Raw genomic sequence first — 14060 nt, 5'->3', positions numbered from 1 at the left:
ACCTTTCCATTTCAAGCTCCAGGCCACCACTAAGCGCTCTGTCTTGGACACAGGTGGTCCTGGTGCCTCCCTGGGAGGAGAAGCCACGGTAAACATGGTGCAATATAATAAGAAGAAAACACTAAGGCAGCCATTGTAAAAAAAAAAAGTGCTAGGGAGCCGAAGGAGGAACGGTGGGGTGCGAGGGCTTCAGAGAGCGGCCCTTGGGCTGCAGAAATGGCTCAGAAGTCAAGAGCATTTGCTGCTCTTGCAGAAGACCTGGCTTTGGATAGGGAGGGAACGAGGAGAATCTGAGACACACTGAGGCGCCTGGTGACCATCCGAGCAACGGCAGAGTGTGGATCTATGGGCCGGAGATAGCTATTGTATTTTATTGTACAGGTAAGGAGACCTTGTTCTGACTGTGTCTTGTTTATTGTCGGAATCTTAGTGTCAGATACAGTGCGGGGCATATAGAGTGACCAGTAGATGATTTGGCTGGCTAAGCAAAACGTTTTGTCTTTTACTCTAAGATTGAGAAGAAAGGGAAATGAATTCAGGAAGTGAGACAGTTAAAGACTTTATCTATCCCCGGCAGGCCATGTTAATATTTATTGAGCAAATGCCATGGTTTGAGATACTTTAGACACACAGACTCATTAAACGGTCACATGACCTATGGAACCTCACATAAATTATGGCAGCATTCACGGGGGGGGGGGGGGGGGGCAGCCTAGCCCTGGGACATGAGCCATTACTAAACCAGATGCCTTAGCTGCTGCCATCGGCCCAAGTGCTCTATTGCTCACGTTAGTCCTGGGACTGATAGATAGGGACGAGCTTTATGTCACCGTCTGTCTTTCTTCTAACAGCGATGTGTTAACTCAGCCCATGGCCATGTTCTCAATGACCTCTTTCTGCACAGACAAGCACGAGTTCTGTCCTCCACCCTGGCTCCAGGAGCTTTGTTTGCTACACAGTACCAAACATTCTCGGTCTAGAGCAAATATGGTTCCACGTGTGCCCCAGTGCCTAAGGCTATCTCACCATGAAAATGCCCGGATGATCCAGTTTCAGGGCCTTGTTTTGTTAATACCAGAAAGGAATAGTAGCTGGCACTAAGTACCCACTTACACATTGAGTTGTCCATGCGGAGAACCCAAGGACAGTATGTCCTTCGTCTCCCGGAGGTGAGCGGTAGTATTAACTCACCTGGAGTTCACTCTGGAGCAGTGAATTACTGCCGATTAGTAGCGGTGCCCCTCCCCCACGGACTTCAGTAATACCCTTCCTTAGAATGCAATTAAAAGTTTTCATTCACAGATATTTGGAAAATTGAAAAGTCAGCTGATTCCCCGGAGTTCGTGGCTACCCATACTGCCCAGGGGAAAGTTGAATAATTGAATCCTAATGGTTGAAAAATTAGCCTGCTGGGCGGCAGAAAGGGTGCGAGGCAAAGAAGCAATCACTGTGTGTAGGGCGACCCCTGCTGTCCAAAGGGCAGAAGCAGATAAGAGAACCAAGTCTGTGACCATATGGCGCAGGGGAACTACTAATTTCAATCTCTTGCCTTTGTAAAAATTAGCAAGCACATCATAAATCCACTATGCCCGGGTCTCTAAAAACGTTTAAATTACTTACGTGTGTGTGTTGCCATGGCTTGTGAAGGTCAGAGGACAATTTGTGGGGTCGCTTCTTTTCTACCACGTGGTCCCCGATCAACTCAAGTTGTCAAAGCTTGGCAGCAAGGGCCTCTACGCAATGAACCATCTTGTCTCAGCTTTCCTTGTTAGGCGCGCGCGCGTGTGTATATGCATGTGTGTGTGATGAAGATTGGGTATCTTTCTTAATCATTTTCTACCTTGTGTATCTGAGTTAACACGGGCTGGCTGATTTGGCCAGTCTAACCAGCTAACCAGCCTGTTCCACATATTTCCTGTCCCCGCCTCCTGCGTGCTGGGACTGCAGGTGGTCACCATGTCTGCCAGGCTTCTGTGTGGATGCTAGAGATCTGAACTCAGGACTTCGTGCTTGAACAGTGTCTTAATCAAGGTTTGTACTGCTGTGAGGAGACACCATGACCATGGCAACTCTTATAAAGGAAAACATTTAACTGGAACTGGCTTACAGGTTCAGAGATTTAGTCCATTGTCATCGTGGTGGAGAACATGGTGGTGTGCAGGCAGATATGGTGCTAGGGCCAAGAGTCCTACATCTTGCAAGCAACAGGATATCTGACAGCCGTACTGAGGGAAGCTTGAGGAAAAGGCCTCAAAGCCCGCCCCCACAGTGACACACTTCCTCCCAAAAGGCGACACCCTCTAATAGTGCTACTCCCTTTGGAGATAATTTTCTTTCAACCCACCACTTACAGCAGGCACATTTCCAACTGAGCCATCTCCCTAGTCGTGAAAAAAATACCTTTTATTATAAAAAGCCATTATCAGAGAAAGCATTCTCCCATTTACCTCTAACTGCTCGTTCCTCTTGCTTCTGGCTACACTTTTGAAATTAATGCTTAAAGTAAAATGTGAGTTTAGATACAAAAAGAGAATATTAAACTACCAAAAAAGGATCCTGTCCTAAAAAATACCATTAGAAAAGAAAAATAAAATGTATAAACTTTTCGTATAGGAGCTAGGAGTGTGACAGTTAACCCTAATCCCAGGCTGGGACCTTTACTAGAAAGTAGAGTGTGTTACAAAACACACTATCAGGTCAGTCATGAACATGGTAGGCTCAATAAAGAAACTGTCAATATTCAGTTTTCTGTCCTTGATTGCTGTGGTCATATAATAAAGTTCCTTTTTTTTTTTTTAAAGAAATGCTTACTTGCTACATTTCAGGGCCTATGGTATGCACAACTGACCCTCAAGCAGTTCAGGGAAGTGTATGGATGTCTGTGTGTGGAGAGAGCGGAAAAGCAGTGCAGAGAAAGCCTGTTCACCTGGGCACCTACAAAAGGCTCTGCACTAGACACTGTAGATTCTTGGTTCCACTTGGTAGGATTTTGTTAAGCTTGAAATTACTTCCAAATAAGTGATCTCAAGTAGATGGATGCAGCAGGCCTGTGTAGCGCCAGAAGACTGAGGCGGGAAGACCTCAAGTTTAGTGCCAGCCTGGGCCACACAGTGAGGCTGTGTCTCAAAAAACAAAACAACAATGACAATAACGGAAACAGAGCTTGTAACTTAAGGAACTAAAGTTTTATGAAAAATATTTTTCAATTAAAAATAACCATTTTGACATATAAAAACTGTATGTGCACAAGGAGGCCAGAGGTGTATCACATCCGCTGCAGCTACAAGTGATTGTGACCTGCCTGCTCTTGATGTTGTGGCCCAAGTTCCGGTCCTCTGCAAGAACAGCACATACTTCTAACTGCTGAGTCGTCTCTCTAACGCTTTATGTCACTGTAAACAATGACCCACTCTGTGGTATGTTTCTGTAAGCAAACCACGTCCTATCAAAGGAACTTGTAAGGCCCCTAGGGAAAGGTGAGACTACAATGGTGAGCTGTGGGGTGAGCTGAAGTTTCTCTAATCTATCTAACCTATTCCTGCTTCTGTATTTATTTCTGCTATTTTCCCCCAACTTGGGTTAAGGACTTCCTTAAAAAAATTTTATGAATTAATAAAACCATTTAATGCAGTGAATATGATATAAGAATTTGGGGCTTTATGAAAAGTATTTTTTATCTGTGTTTAGTGTAAAACAAAAACTAGAGGTTTGAGTTTACCAAACACACAGCTCAAAAGACTTTTTGGTTTGGTTGGTGTGTTAAACTGGTAGATTGTGTTCATTAAGAATTGAAAGCTAGGGGCTGTAGAGTAGGCTCAGAGGTTAAGAGTGTATGTTGTACCTAAGTCCTGAGACCCCCAAGAAAACCACCATGGAGCCACACAGTTTTGAATGCAAAAGCAGAGTTTCATTTATTAGTTACAGGCTAGCACGGTCCTCTACCTCACAGTCTGACACAGCAGATGGAGGGAGAAGGACCCCATCTATTTTTGTAAGGCGTTTATAAAGACAAAACCCACAAGACAGTCACAAGATTACAGTCTCAAAATACAGATTGCTTATCCTACATCCCAACTGGCTAAAGGTTAGGTAAAGCTCAGCTGTTAGTTCCTGATAGGCTATTATTGTCTAAGGGGGATAGCAACAGCCCCCTGGTCATGTCCTCCGGACATCTGCTGACCCTTTGCTAACCGCAGGGGCTGTTTGGAATCCTATCTGATTGGTCCATCATTACTCAACTGATAGGTGAAGTTAGGTGGTCAGCAGTTTTGTGTGGCTTGGGTTTTCCCATTAGCTAATACTTTCCCTAAAAGGGGGCTAGCGACCCCCAGCTTTCCTCAGGAGTGGGGGTGAAGTTCAAAGACCCACAAGGTCCCAGCACAAAAATGGAAGCTTTTCCAGCCTCACAAGAGCACTGGCTGCTCTTCCAGAGGTTTTGAGTTCAATTCCCAGCAACCACATGGTGGCTCACAACCATATAGAATGAGATCTGGTGCCCTCTTTTGGTGTGCAGGCATAGCATACATGTAGGCAGAACACTGTATACATAATAAATAAATAAATCTTTAAAAACTGAAAGCTAGCACTTGTTATGGAATAATCTTTTTGTACACTATGAAGATGTGTCTTTACCAAGGTAGCTTCCAATTGGATTAATAAAGAGCCGACTGGTCCATAGCTAGGGGAACAAAAGGTTAGGTGGGAAAGCCAAATAGAAGGATGCTGAACAAAAGGGTGGAGTCACATGGAGTTGCCAGGAGACTCGGAGATGGCAAAATGAACATGCCATGCTGAAAAAAAAAACATACTGCCACATGGTAGAGTGTAGATAAAAAATAGGGGTCAACTTAAGTTGTAAGAGCTAGTTAGTAACAAGTGTAAGCTATCAGCTGGGCATTTATGATTAATATTAAGTCTCTGTGCGTTTACTGGGGAACCAGCGGTCCCGCCAAAAAACTCCATACAAATGGCTCCCAATGGGGGGCTCGAATCCACAGCCCTGAGATTAAGAGTCTCATGTTGTACTGATCGAGAAAGTCCACCTACAAATGATGCCCAAACATTCTGGATGCACCTACATCCCCATTAGACCTGAGAAAGCTTAGACGATGGTTCTAAACACACACACAAATGGGGCTAAATGTGGCTTCCTCATCTCCCAATCTCACACCAGCCACAGAGACTCGTTTCCCAGAAGCTGCCTGCAGAATGCGTCCAGCTGCCATACACTACTGCCATGAACTAAGCTGAGCCATGCTGGCGGCTGACAGCAGCTTAAGATTTGTCTCATGCCATTAAAGAATACTGTAGGTGTTCAATGAAGACAGATCCAGATGAAAGAAACCTCTAGCCAGGTGACAGTGGGTTTGAAAGTATCCATAGGCTTGAGAAGGAAAGGAGAAAGGAGATATATATTTTACTTTATTATTTTTATTTATTTATTATTTAATATTTCACTTATTATTTACATTGTTATTTTAAAACTATTTTTATATGACTATATATTATTTGTTTTATTATTTTATTTATTATTTACCCTATTATTTTTAAACTATTTTTCTATGGCTATATATATATAGTTTAGTTTAAAATAGAATAGTTTAAAAATAATTCTTAAAGGAATAAAATAATATAAAAGAAAAAGCCTTGTAAAAATGAAAAATAAATTTGGAGTCTGGATCCTGTATGTTATAGTGTTGTCTTTAAATTTTTGATTGCTGAGGAACAAGTGATAGCTGCTAAGACACACTGGATTATGGAGGCTGGGAAAAAGAGGGTCAGAGTCGCATGGAGTGACACGGAGATGTGGAGAGAAGCAAGATAAATATGCCATGTTGAAAAAAAAGGTACCGCCTCATGGTAGAGTGTAGATAAGAAATAGCGGATAATTTAAGTTGTAAGAGCTAGTTAGTAATAAGCCTAAACTATCAGTGATCATTTATAATTAGGATTGAGTCTTTGTGCAATTATTGGGAAAGGCTGTGGTCCCAGTAAAAACTCTGTTTATAAGCACTAGTTCCATAGAATTGCTATAAGACTAGTTAAAAGGAACTCTGTTTTGGAGGTCAGGAAAAATAATTGAATTCGATCCCAGAAACTTAGGCTTCTGAGAGTCATTCAAAGTTCCTCTTTTCTTTTCTTTCTTTTTTTTTTTTTTTAATTTTCGAGACAGGGTTTCTCTGTAGCTTTTGGTTCCTGTCCTAGAACTAGTTCTTGTAGACCAGGCTGGCCTCTAACTCACAGAGATCCGCCTGCCTCTGCCTCCCGAGTGCTGGGATTAAAGGCATGTGCCACCGCCTCCCTGCAAAAAGTTCCTCATTCTTAATAGATACAGCAGAAGGGGACTCCATTGCTTAATTATTTGACAACTAAGGCTGTTGTGACTTTTTTTAACTTTCCCTTTTTGGGGGCTGTTCCTGACATAATGGGATGAGCACATAACAGCCAGATGGTCAGTCAGTCTTCCCTTGGCTCTCCCTGCTGGGTTCTTCGTGGTTCTCACGGGAATGTCTTGTTTCTGTTACGGTTGTCTTAATCTCCTTTGGATGAAGAGTCACCTGGGGTTTGAACTAATGGGTTGCTAGCACAGCCTAAGTGTTAGTACCCTGATAAGAATACACTGGACAACAGCAACAACTGGGAATAAGGAGGAGAACTACAAAGTGTATGGGGTTCTTCAACCAGCTTTCTATTCAGCCAAACCAAATCACATGAACGAAAATCCAACCGTTGACTTTATTCTCCTGCAAGAACCAAATGACTTGCTCTTTAAGTTACTATTCAGAGGCAGATATCCAAATACAACTGAAAGCGACAACCTGCATATAAATGCCAGTTTTCAGCCCATAAATGCTTTCAGATAATTCCTTGGTCCAGCAACTTGGAGCACGGAACTTAAAAGCATTTCTGTTCCATTTGCTTACCGACACCAATTACATGTGCCACGATCGCCACATTTCACAGTGTTTCAAATGTATCCTGTGGGGGTTGCAGGTACAGCTAAGTGGTTAAGCATGAGCTTAGCATGTAGAGGGAATCCCTGGGTTCAGTTTCTATCATGACAAAGGAAGCAAAACCTGTATCCTATTAAATTCATTCATTCAATGCTAAGAAAGAAACACTGGCATAGAACCATGGGAATCAACGAGAGAGCATTAAGTTATTTAAAGGGTCACCAAAAAATATAGGTACACTAAGCCAAATAATGACAAAACCGATTTCTCAGGGACAAACTCCATCCTCTCTCTGAGGATGACATTGTGTAGTGATCACAGCTGACATGGATACATCCAGTAAGGAAAAGTAAAGCCAAGTAAAGTCCATGCATGCTGAAAGTGTCTCGGATATCAGTATGACAAAGTACACTATAATTAAAAGGTAACTGCAAGCAATTCAACCAGCACAAGGACATGGATTAGTTGGGTATAAAGAATATAAATATGAGCCGGGCGGTGGTGGCGCACGCCTTTAATCCCAGCACTTGGGAGGCAGAGGCAGGCGGATCTCTGTGAGTTCGAGGCCAGCCTGGTCTACAAGAGCTAGTTCCAGGACAGGCTCCAAAACCACAGAGAAACCCTGTCTTGAAAAACCAAAAAAAAAAAAAAAAGAATATAAATATGTCTATAATTTAACACAATTATGCTAGAAAGCTTTACAGAAAAGATAAAATACTGATAACTGAAACATTCGTAATGCATTCCCGAGAAAAACAGTAATACCAAACACACACCATTAACATTTTTAAACACGGAACCCGCTTCTGCTGCCATACCATATGTTCCCACCGTGATGACTTCATCTCTCTGGAACCCGAAGCCAAATCAGCTTCTTCTTCTTAAACTTAAAGTTGCTATTGGCCGTGGTATTTTTATCATGGCAACAGAGAAGTCACAGATCTACTAGGCAAGAACCACTACTGTTTCAGCTACATCTCTAGCCCCCCAAATGAAATAATAATAACAACAACAACAAGGCTTCTCTGTGTAGCCTTGGCTGTCCCAGAACTCACTCTATAGACCAGGCTGAAGCGAACTCAGAGATCCACCTGCCTCTGCCTCCTGAGTGCTGGAATTAAAGATGCACACCACCATTGCCTGAACTTAATTCTTTAGATGAATCTTATCACACTGTAACTTTTTTTTTAATAGAATATTCTACTGAAAGTACCTCATTGGTTATTTGGAGGGAGTAGGGAAAGGATAATAAATCCAGTTCATTTAAAGTTACATATCCATCTGTGACCTTACTGACTCTCACAAACTAGTTCTATAAGGATTAGCAATATAAGGATTAGTATATAAGGATTAGTAATATAAGGATTAGTATATAAGGATTAGTAATATAAGGATTAGTATACAAGGATTGATCTGAGCATCAGGATCATGAGAAAAATAAACAAAAATGTGATTTAAAGTAGTGTCTGATAAAACAACTTGCTTCCATTTTAGGCTTAAAAGTCATCCTATAGTAAAGAAAAACGAGATTCATTCATGTTTATGATTAAATCTGTTTCTCATGGATTGGATTCTCTACAGCCTGTTCCAGGAATGGCAACCGCGCCTGTTTCCCAAAGTCATTATGACCACCTGTTGTTACAACCACCTTGTTACGATTACCTTGCAAATATGTCTTTGTTTCAGCAAGTTGCTATAACCAATATGTTATGCTTAATTTCTTTTTTTTTAAATTTATTTATTATGTATACAATATTCTGTCTGTTTGTATGCCTGCAGGCCAGAAGAGGGCACCAGACCCCATTACAGATGGTTGTGAGCCACCATGTGGTTGCTGGGAATTGAACTCATGACCTTTGGAAGAGCAGGCAATGCTCTTAACCACTGAGCCATCTCTCCAGCCCTTAATTTCTGCTCCTGTAACCCCACCGATTTGTCTGCCAACTTCCCCATTTGGAAACCCCCACTTCTGAGCTATAAAAAATCTTTATCTACTCCATTTCCAATGTTGATCTCCTGAACACACTTTTTTTTTTTTTTTTTTTTTTTGGTTTTTCGAGACAGGATTTCTCTGTGGTTTTGGAGCCTGTCCTGGAACTAGCTCTTGTAGACCAGGCTGGTCTCGAACTCACAGAGATCCGCCTGCCTCTGCCTCCCAAGTGCTGGGATTAAAGGTGTGCGCCACCACCACCCGGCTATCCTGAACCAACTTTTTTTTTCTTTTTAAAGATTTATTTATTGGTTATATACAGCACGTTTTCCTGCACACCAGAAGAGGGCTTCAGATCTCATTACAGATGGTTGTGAGCCACCATGTGGCTGCCGGGAATTGAACTCAGGACTTCTGGAAAAGCAGTCAATGCTCGCCACCTCTGAGCCATCTCTCCAGCCCCTGAACCCACTTTTTTTTTTTTTTTTTTTTTATTTTCGAGACAGGGTTTCTCCGTAGCTTTTGGTTCCTGTCCCGGAACTAGCTTTTCTAGACCAGACTGGCCTCGAACTCACAAAGATCCGCCCGCCTCTGCCTCCCGAGTGCTGGGATTAAAGGCGTGCGCCACCACCGCCCGGCCCTGAACCCACTTTTAAGGGAGTTTTTGCCTAAAATATACATGGTCCTAGCTCCAAACTCTCACAGGTTCCCAACCTCGCAGCAGGTACTGAGAGACCCCGAAAGACCCAAAGAGTGCAGTTCTTCCACTGGGTAACCAAGAAGCATCTCTGGGACGCTATTTCAGCTCGCGGGTGGATTTGTGTGTGTGTGGGACGGGTGTGTGGGACGGGTGTTTGGGGCGGGAAGGGGGGGCGTCAGATGGCACCGGATGCGGAAGTCGCTTCAGGGGGCACTGGGGAGTGTAGTTTCTCAGGCAGAGGCGCTGAGAGGAGCGTGACTACGTTTTAGGAACGTTGTCTTAGGAAGGAGGATAACGCTTCCAGGTGCCGCTTCCAGGTGCCGAAGCATCCACACTCCAGCTAAGCGGGAAGCACTCGACCAGAAATGGACAGATCAAAGGACCACGGGAGCTGCGGGCAGTCCAAGTTAATGGGTGGCGCGGGGCATACTGGGAGGCGTGGTTCTTGCGCCTGGAGGGCTCTGGGTGGTGTAGTCCCGACTCCTGGGGGGGGGGGGGATCGCTCCCCAGCTGGTGGCTGGAGCAACCCCTTATTCTTTGGTGGCGTCGGTGAGTGCTTCTCCCGCGAGCCCTATTCGGGACTGAGGGGAAGATCCTGCAGGGCTGGTCTGGGGTTTATCTGGGCACTCGGCAGTGGTGCTGGAATCTGGGAGCTGAGGGGACATTCTGGCGCGGGTGTGTTATCTTGGGGGTGTGAGCATGCATTTCTGAGGAAGTTGTATGAACCTCAGCTGTCCTAGTGTTCTATGGGTGCGCAAGGCTTGGTTCTTCTTTGTTAGGGTTCTTGTGGGTGGGGACAGGTTCAGCGTTGGTTGAAATGGCAGTATTGTTATAGGAGATCGCTCAAGCTTTAAGTGCGCTAGTAGGTGAGGCCTGACTAAGGAGACTTTTAGGGTTTGATATTTATTTACTACGTCTTGGGATGGGACTGTCTAGGTCTGTGAGCCTCAGGATTTCTTTGGTGTTTTGGGGAGCTAGAGGTCTTTTGGTTCTACCACTTCTCAACTTTGCTGATATGTGGTGAGGGCCCCCTACCCTAGCCCAGTAAGCCCAGATTTCACTGTGTGTCAGGTGGCTATGTTGGCCCGGTCTTATGGTCTCAGTTTAGTGTTCCCCACTCCCAGTTAGGGCTTTGAAAAGGTGGCAGGCAAACTGGGACCCATTCATCAACTTTTTTCAAAGTACCCAAAGACTTAGTGACTACAAGAAGCTTAGGGGTTTTAAATTGCATTTTAATGTTTTGTTATAGAGAAATCCCAAACAGCCAGAAAAATATAAAAAATATAAAGCTTCAAAGACCTGTCACCCAGATGCTGGCCACCCTGTGACTAATCATGATTTATCTCAAAGTTAACACTCGAAGAACCCTTAGCACCCTAGAGGCTCTGGGTCTCACAGCCATGTTTCCACAGGCTGTCACTTCCTAGTCGGTCACCTTGGCAAGGGCCTGATCTCATTGTGTCCCCAGTCTCATGTGTAAAAGGAGAGTAGCATCTACGTGGAGTTGTTGCTCGAATGAAGACTGCCTGGAACAGTCTCTGGAGTGTTCTAAGCGTCCAGTAAGTATTGACTTTCATGACTACCAGCCAGAGAGGATTATCTTACTCCTGCCATCAGCTGCATGCCTGGGAAGGCTGAGTTCCTTGACCGCATCCCAGCTTGCTCTCTAGGAAGTACCCACAGTTCTTCTCGTCTTGTCATCTGTGGCAGGTCTGTTCCTAATGCCTTTAAGGAAGAAGCAGTGCACAGCCCCGTTGGAGCTTGAAGATTTCCAAGGATTTTCCTGAAGCTTTGTTGTTGTTTGTTTGTTTGTTTGTTGTTGCTGTGCGTCTTGGGACCCCTGGCTGCCTACAGTGCTTCCTGCTGGGAAGAATACTTTTGGGTTCCTGACTGTCCAGCTTCAGGTGAGTGCCGTTCACTTTTGCACCCTGAACCAGGAGTAGGTTTGACTTTGCTCTCATCTTGTATCTCGTGGTGTCCCACTGGTGACCAGAACTCATGGTTCTCCTAGGAAGATCCCCTTGCTCTAAGGGTGACAGTTTGCGCAGGGAATCAGTATTCAGGCCAGGTGTGCTCACTTACTGCTCCTCCAGCCATTTCCCTGCATTCCATTCCACCTCAACATTTGTTCGCCCTGCTCGGTCCTAGGGCTTGTCAGGAGCTGGCCTGCATCTGTCCTCATTTGCTGTTTGTCCTGCTGGAATAGTTTTCAGTTATTTTCCTGGCACCTACTTCAATAGATGCCCCTAACACCCAGTGACAGCTGCACACACACGATTTTATTTTAAAAGATGCATAACTTTAATGCATACAATTTCATTGTCACACCCAATGGCATTAAACTTAATATGATTTAATATTCAGTCTGTGTGGAGTTTTTGAAGTATGTTTTTTGTTGCCTTCTTTTTTTTCTCCAGATTTAATATCTGTGATCGAAGGTAAAAGAGATGTGGAATTCACCCAACTGGCTTTCTCTTCCTGTGCCCCTCCTCCTGTTTCCCTGGGCCTTGCTGGGCCATGTTTAACAGCTGTAACTTACCTGGTGATACAAGCTGGCTCTCTGAGTTTGCCTTGCTCCTTTGTTCTTTCCAGATTCACTGTGTTTGATTGGCTGTGGAATCCTCTCCTGAGTTCCATGCGTGCTCACTTGGCTCTAATGAACTGTCACTGACGCTTGCTACTTCCACTATGGTCTGGGTCCGTGGATGATCAGTGCCATCTCCTGACCTCTTCACTTACTCTCTTACCCTGCCCCCAGGCACGTTTGTACAGAAACCACGAGGATCTTTTCAGCTGTAATGATGTCAGCCGGTGACTTTTCATCTTAATCAAAGTTGAAACCAGTGTCCTCCAACACTAGGTCTCACTGCCCTCTACTTATGCTTGGACTTCATCTCTACTCCTCTGTCCTGACTTGCCACATCAGCCACATCCATCGTTCCTCTGTCTTGCCAGCCTATGCCCGGGCTATTCTCTTGTCTGAGCTATTTACTCCCGCACAGCCTTCAGACCTGACAGAGGTCTCTCTAACCGCTCTTTAAAATTCCAGAGCCCCAGCCACTTCTGTTACTGTTCTTATGTGCTCGTGCATGTTTGTTAAAGGGTGTGTCTTATTCATTCACCTCTTCCCCTAGGCTGTAGTCACTTATGTAGTAAGATAATACTCTCCACACCTTTGGTGCTTTAGTGGGTTCACTAGAAGACTGGGGTCAGCAAGGACCCCTGGTCTCACCCTTTTCATGTAGCATGTAGTACCTGGCTCCCTGCCTCTGTGTGTTCTCTCCAGCAGGGTAGCTGAACTTCATACATGGTATCTTAGGGGTGCCAAGAGTGAAAGTTGTCTCGTGTTCTTCAGTGTAAGCTGGTGGTACAGTGTTACCTGAATCACGGTTATTAGTTAAAGCAGAGGCAACCCAAAACCAGTGTTTAAGGCTGGGGTAAGGCAATCTGAACAGCAGAAAACATAGTGATAGTATTATATTATAACCCCAGAGGTAACAACCCAACTGTATATAAATAAATAACTGAGTTCAATAAGCAGGGAGATGGGACAACTGCTCTTACAGAGCTGTAATGACTGAACTCAGGGTGGAAAAGGGAAAGAGAACATTGCCACTCTGTACATGCCGCAGTAATAACTGGTGTGGTGAGCTTCACACAGGTATGGTTGAGTCAGTGAATGGAGGTTTGAAGAGACACGGGTTACCAGTAAAAATCTCCAGGTATTCCCTCAGCACTGTGAGTGAAACTGTCCACACCAGTAAGCCAATCCCTGCTCGAGTTCCTGCTCTCAGTGCTCTGTGTATATGTTCAGAGTAGCGTGGTGGAGCACACAATCCTTTTGGGAGGAGCCACTGGATGGATTTGTGGCTCTGCCATTTTACATTCCTGCCTGTAACGTGCAGTGGTCAAGTTGTGATTTTGAAAGTTTATTGAGCCGGGCGGTGGTGGCGCACGCCTTTAATCCCAGCACTCGGGAGGCAGAGGCAGGCGGATCTCTGTGAGTTCAAGACCAGCCTGGTCTACAAGAGCTAGTTCCAGGACAGGCTCCAAAACCACAGAGAAACCCTGTGTCGAAAAACCAAAAAAAAAAAAAAGAAAGTTTATTGAAAACTATAGTTTCTTTTGCTTACCATCGCTCTGTGTTCTTCTACGACGCCTAGATTCTCTAGTGGATTCTCAGAGTGAAGAGTTGGCCCTTCTCCCTGTCTCATAGTACTTTCATATTTAATTCAGGTCTGTCATCTGTTTTGTTTTGCTTTGCTTTGGAGACAGGGTCTCTCCACATAGCCCTGGCTGTCCTGGAACTCACTATGTAGACCAGGCTACCCTCAGAATCGGAGATTCACCTGCCTATGCTTCCCAAGGGCTGGGATTAAAGGTGTGCACCACCACACCCAGTCCCAGTCAAGTATTTTAGAAATGTTTTCTTCTATCATGCTTTTAGATACTTGTTCTGCGCATTGTTTTTCTTGGT

General features: G+C 44.4%; 1 protein-coding gene across 1 annotated transcript in view; it reads left to right on the top strand.

The window, feature by feature from the left end:
• Positions 1-283: 283 nt before the first annotated feature.
• The window catches only part of Znf133 (zinc finger protein 133), a 22067-nt gene continuing 8290 nt past the window's right edge, over positions 284-14060 (top strand). The window contains 2 exon segments of the mRNA XM_041670574.1: positions 284-381; positions 11294-11487. The gene's annotated coding sequence lies outside the window, so the exon portion shown is untranslated.

Source organism: Microtus oregoni, unplaced genomic scaffold (genome assembly GCF_018167655.1).
Source record: "Microtus oregoni isolate MIOR12 unplaced genomic scaffold, Mior012 000020F_ref0000438, whole genome shotgun sequence".
NCBI lineage: Eukaryota > Metazoa > Chordata > Mammalia > Rodentia > Cricetidae > Microtus > Microtus oregoni.
This window is presented reverse-complemented; position numbering and strand designations above follow the sequence as displayed.